This window comes from Littorina saxatilis, linkage group LG1, assembly GCF_037325665.1.
Source record: "Littorina saxatilis isolate snail1 linkage group LG1, US_GU_Lsax_2.0, whole genome shotgun sequence".
In the NCBI taxonomy this organism is placed as follows: Eukaryota; Metazoa; Mollusca; class Gastropoda; order Littorinimorpha; family Littorinidae; genus Littorina; species Littorina saxatilis.
In genome coordinates, this window is record NC_090245.1 from 27415545 (window position 1) to 27422125 (window position 6581).

Consider the following 6581-nt stretch of genomic DNA (forward strand, 5'->3'; position numbering starts at 1 on the left):
CGTGAAAGTTGAGGCGGCACTGTCACGCCCTCATTTTTCAACCAAATTGGTTGAAATTTTGGTCAAGTAATCTTCGACGAAGCCCGGACTTCGGTATTGCATTTCAGCTTGGTGGCTTAAACATTAATTAATGACTTTGGTCATTAAAAATCTGAAAATTGTAAAAAAAAATAAAAATTTATAAAACGATCCAAATTTACGTTTATCTTATTCTCCATCATTTGCTGATTCCAAAAACATATAAATATGTTATATTCGGATTAAAAACAAGCTCTGAAAATTAAATATATAAAAATTATTATCAAAATTAAATTGTCCAAATCAATTTAAAAACACTTTCATCTTATTCCTTGTCGGTTCCTGGTTCCAAAAAACATATAGATATGGTAATATGTTTGGATTAAAAACACGCTCAGAAAGTTAAAACAAAGAGAGGTACAGAAAAGCGTGCTATCCTTCTTAGCGCAACTACTACCCCGCTCTTCTTGTCAATTTCACTGCCTTTGCCGTGAGCGGTGGACTGACGATGCTACGAGTATACGGTCTTGCTGAAAAATGGCATTGCGTTCAGTTTCATTCTGTGAGTTCGACAGCTACTTGACTAAATATTGTATTTTCGCCTTACGCGACTTGTTTTCTTCTCTTCTGTGTATAATGTCTTTGACACGGTTATTGGTTTTTAATGTTTTTACATTTAGTTCCGTTTTGTATGCATATACTTGTATAGTTCTTCAAGTCAGGTGAAACCAAATACATACAAGCCAAATATATCTCGAAAAGAAAAGATATTGACGAATGGAAATAAATAAATACATTTCCCAAATTATTTATTTCTACCCTTCCCTTTTCACCCCACCTTCGCAAATTCTCGCTGTCTCTCTGTCTGTATTTTAATTTGAAATGCCACAGATTTCTACGTCAGTAGTTTTTGACAACCAAAACTGAAGAAAAGGTTTCATAGCTTTTACCACACCAATACGCAAATGCAAAAAAACAAACTCCCTCAACCCCCCCCCACACACACACACACACAATCACGGCCTCTCCACTGACCAAGCGTTGTGTGGAACTGTGTGCCGAGGACACTTGTGTCAAGAAACATGGATCAGGGGTCTTGAGGCACAGGGCACTTGACGAAACAACGACCATTAGGGGTGTGGGAGGCGTGAATGACTTTTGGCAAACACACCGACTCAAAGGCCAGTGGGTCTCAAGACTCTCCTCGCTGGAGCTCTCAACACACATGCTGACACACTATAACTGCTTAGCTTATTAGATAGAGGGCTGGGGGTGGAGATGAGACTGAGGGAAGGGAGGCTTGATATAAAGACAGAGTTCTCCTGGCCCTAAGCCGCCTTAGCGTATTAACACATCATTGTTACGAACATGATTTTGATTAATTGGGTATAATATAATGTCAAGTGCAAGCACCTATGGATGCTGGGGTTGACAGCCTAAACACCCACGGATTTTTGTCTTGTCACATTGCACGTGAAGTTTTTGTGAATCCACCCCAACTGGTGGACGGGTGAGCTGTCCCGGTCACTTTTACCTGAATTGTCACAGAGGACGAATGGAAGTTATATAGAGTGAATGACTTGCCGAAGTGAGGTAAATATTCTTTGATGTTGTATAACCGATTTAGTTAGAGTATCGAATTATTAGTAGTGTTTATGTAAACTGGCCAACTCCATGCATATGTATACAACATTGCCAGTTTACATACCAGAGACTTATTATTGTCGTTTTCTTTGTACGTCAGACAAAAGGGAGGAACCGAGGAAGTATGAATCCGGCAACCCCCACCGCCATAGTCTCCTTCGGCAGCGGAGAGCACGAGAGCATGACTGTAACATAGCATCTACGTGTATCCAGTGTCACTCGTCATTTCAGCATGTCTACTGTCACCGTCTTCATCTCTGTCGTCTACAATTGGTCCTGTTAACATGATTATCGCCATTATGCTTTTCTTTCTTTGGTGTTTAACGTCGTTTTCAACCACGAAGGTTATATCGCGACGAGGGAAAGGGGGGAGATGGGATAGGGGAAAGGGGGGAGATGGGATAGGGGAAAGGGGGGAGATGGGATAGAGCCACTTGTTAAGTGTTTCTTGTTCACAAAAGCACTAATAAAAAAATTGCTCCAGGGGCTTGCAACGTAGTACAATATATGACCTTACTGGGAGAATGCAAGTTTCCAGTACAAAGGACTAAACATTTCTTACATACTGCTTGACTAAAATCTTTACAAAAATTGACTATATTCTATACAAGAACCACTTAACAAGGGTAAAAGGAGGAACAGAATCCGTTAGTCGCCTCATACGACATGCGGGGTGCAGAGAAATAAGGATGTGGAAAAGAAGACTTTTGGTAAGTGAAATAAAGGTGATGGATCCAGTCAGGTAGAAATAAGACAACAAGAAAAGAATTGGAAAACTGCAGGGAATAGTAGGGAGAGTTTTCTTGGAAGGAAATATAGGTGAAAGGACTGGTAAGGCAGAAATAAGATTAAAGAAGAGAAGTAAAGGGGTGGGGTAGCTTGGTGAGAACACTCCCGCCGCGTGAAGGCGACCCCATGGGAGCTCGCCATTATGCACATCGTCTTCATCTTTACCCTGTGTCATTCGTCGTCGTCATCATCATGGAAGACTCAAATGTGGTAACGTGAGAAAGTGAAGTATGCATGTGTGTGCGAGTAAAGGCCAGTTAGATAATTGATTTTGTGTATGACCAGAATTGACAGTTGAATAGTTTGCGTGTTGACATTAGATGTATTGTGTAGTATTTGGATGCAAAGGACGAAAGTAAATTGTTAAACTGTTTTTCCCTTCTTGATTATTGTTATGAGTGAGGTCGAACCTGGAATAGAGAGTATGAGTAATCTGTGAGTACATCATACGTAAATTTACAAAATCCATTCACAACAATCATGTCCCAATATGGTCACTAGAACTCGGGACAACACTATTTAATTAGTCAGTCAGTCAGTCAGTCAGCCCTAAGCCGAGCGACTGGTCAGAGTATTGCAACACGCGTGCATATTTGCACAGAAATACATGCAAACACAGACAGACGGACGGGTAGAGATGAATTCACAGCTAGGCTCTCATTGAAAGATTACGGCAAGGTCACGTTTCATGATTGCTTTTGTTCTTGTTCTTGTTGAAAAAGTTTAGTGAATAAAGTTTGGGATCGTAATCACAGTACCGTCGCGATGTTCTTCGTGGTTGAAAACGACGTTAAACACCAAATAAAGAAAGAAAGAAAGTAATCACAGTAGAAAGCAAAGGAGGACAGAAATGTATGAATGAGAGAGAGAGAGAGAGAGACAGAGAGAGAGAGAGACAGAGAGAGAGACAGAGACAGAGAGAGAGAGACAGAGAGCTAGATAAAGAGATGGTGAGAGCGAGAGAGTTAGAGAGAGCGAGAGAGATAGAGAGAGCGAGAGAGATAGAGAGTGCGAGAGAGATAGAGCGAGAGAGAGACAGAGACAGAGACAGATAAAAAGAGAGAGAGTAAATCAAATTAGGTCAAACGAAAAACCACCAGGTTGATTTATTAGTCAATTCACCTGTATGATTATTCATTCATTGGGACCCCACGCACACAGAGCTTTGACAAAAATGTCTCTAACCCAGGGAGAAAGTTGCCATTGTGCGGCGCATAGCCACCTAAGCCCCTGATTCTCAACATGGCGTGAACACTCCTAGAGCGCCTGACAAATTTATGACCCTGATAGATCTGTTTGCGGGTAGAAAAGGTTGCGGCGGGCTGGGGTAATGGCATACCCAGTTATCGTTATCCAAAATGGTTACGTTCCCCCGTATCGGTGTGGGGGTTAAAAGATCGCGAATTGCTCTTCTCATTAGAGTCCTAATTGGAAGCTGTGTTTGCCTTTGGCTGGGATTTGGCCCTTTATTTCGAATTTGCCTCTGCTTTCACCATTAAAACGGGCATTCTTGGTTTTCAAAGAACACAAAAGAATGTGAATCTAAAATGAATTTAAGAAAACATAAATTGAGACAAAGTAAGGACACAAACAAAGAAACAGGAATAACTGAACTACAGTAAAGTCGTTGTGAAAATGAAATCACCTAGCGCACAGATTTTCGCCAGCGACGTCAACATCTTTTCAATGTCAAACAGGACATAAAAGGAAATATCCGGTAAATTCCTCGACTTTCTTTTGACTGAGTCCGTAACAATTACTTCAAAGGCGTCACCTCCTCGCGAGCCCCACGCAGGCCCAGGTAAAATGAGCCAATGAGAGACTGATGTGAATTTACTGCCGAATAATATGCATTTACTGCGGAATAATGTTATGAGATATGACCCTTTGCGCTACCCTCTCCGAAAGCCGAGCGGTAAACAGTGAATGGCTCTTTCATGAAAAACGATTTATCATACACACAGCCCCGGTCTCCGAACCGGAGGAAATGAGTACCATATTCTGTCTTCAGACTTCATGACTAACAAAATTATTGATTTGCATGGCGGAAAATGTTTTTATGGTAACGAAAACATCGCTTGGAGGACGCGGGGTCAATGAAAGGGAGGTTTTTAAAGGGGGCTTGATTTGGTAACAGTGTGTGTGTGTGTGTGTGTGTGTGAGTCTGTGTGTGTGTGTGTGTGTGTGTGTGTGTGTGTGTGTGTGTGTGCTCTGCAATTAAGAACCACGTCATTGTACTGCCGACAACATAACACCTTCATTGCAACTAAAGCCGGCAGGACACCGTGCAACCAATTCGTATTTAGTCAAAAGATGCAGTAACCTTACATTTATTTGAAATGACATCAGGTCAAAAGATGCAGTAACATTACAATTATTTGAAATGACATCAGGGCTTAGTCACATGACGTCACTTACACGACACAGAGCGATAGCCGGCTTGGTCATGGCGGCAGGTATACTCGTACAACTCATCATCTAGTTTCGGTTATCTGCCCAGCAACAGGTACGAATGTTGGCTGGCTAGACCAGTTGACAAAGTGGTGACGGCTACTGTAATTATGTTTGGAGGTGCACACGTACGAATCTTTGATGTTGTGGAGTAGTTTTTCTGTTTGTGAAGTATGAGAGGAAGAAAATAAAGAAAAGAGAAAAGAGAAAACTGATGCTGGGTAACTCGGATATTGTGGCACGTGATAACGGTTCGTGAACACTGCCGGCACGTCTTGTATTTGTACTCCTCCCCGTTTGTAACGTTAATCTTTCGCTTTTGGGGGAAAGGGATCCAGCTAGCCTATGCAGAGACATACGATCCTTAACTATTTTACTTTGTATGTGTGTAAAAAGGCTTCATTTTTCATTTTGTTACGTTTCCTCGTACATGTACGTTCCCTTTTCTCCTGTGACGATAATAGTCGAAGCTTAATTCGCTTGTGCAGACAAGATTTTATATATGTCCGAATTTATGATAAAGTATCTATATCAAACCGAAAACCTTTGTAGAGGAACAGTATACATTACAAAGAAGAAGACGAAGTAGAAGACACTGTACTGGTGCGCCGTTTAGACCAGCCATGAACGAACACAGGAACACTTCCAGTCCCGCTGTCACACACCAAAGTATAATTGTCTTCATAGTTTCTCCATCGAGGATTTACGCCTCAGCATGAATCGACTTCCCTTGGTGAAGACCAACACATACATTTTTATATAACTATCCGTCGGGGATGATGAAGATTGCTTCAACTAACAGTGGATTAATGTGTCGCCCACACAGACTACAAAATACAAATCCCCACGGAAGAAGCAAGGAAGAAAATTGCTCTGTAGTGCAGAAACGCAGTCGCGAACGACAAACTTAGAAATATGCAGAAGTTGTTTTTCGCGCACTCAGTGAGTCTGCTATTATCGAATTCTTTCCTGGCCTCTGTTTGACTACACTAAATTGGGGTTATATCACTCTAAACAGGTGGGTGTTTATAAACTTACGTTCTTGGTTTTGATTGTTTGCTCTATTTTCTTCGAAACATTAAGCTTCGCTTCAATAAACATTGTAATTGCTATTATAAAGACTAGATGAGTACTCCAGAAGGTTTAAGGATCCCAACAAATTTAGTTGGCAAAGTGCAGTCGTGGGCGTTATCATACCCCGTAAAGATGACGAGATAACAGTCTCATCAAGCAAATACAACCTGGGACCGTCAAAGGACCGCAGCCCTTTGATAGCACCGATAACCTAATGGCCAAACCCAGGTATCAGTTTTGCTAAACATCGAAGGGAGCGTGATAGCTTGTGCCAACAGACAGTTTAAACAGATTTACCGCAGCTTAGTGCCACAACTCATCAATCGTTACCGACCACAAAGTACCTCTGCTGTTAAGCGAAGGGACTGGTATGTTTCCTCTGGACTTTCAGTTTTATTCAGAGCAAGTCCATTAAGGAGTTATTACGCCAAGCTGTAAAGGTACGACTGGCTAAGCAAAGGCCATCCCTTTGTATCATGCACAAGTCAACCTTGAAAACAAAATAATTCAGGAAAGCGCAGAGCAAATACGTTCCGTTCCTGAAACGTTCTCCAACTCCCCCCCCCCCCCCACTCTCTCTCTCTCTTTCTGCCCCTCTCTCTCTC

General features: G+C 41.8%; 1 protein-coding gene across 1 annotated transcript in view; it reads right to left on the reverse strand.

Moving 5' to 3' along the window:
• The window catches only part of LOC138965975 (protein APCDD1-like), a 59131-nt gene that overhangs the window by 10443 nt on the left and 42107 nt on the right, over positions 1 to 6581 (reverse strand). The window lies entirely within an intron of this gene.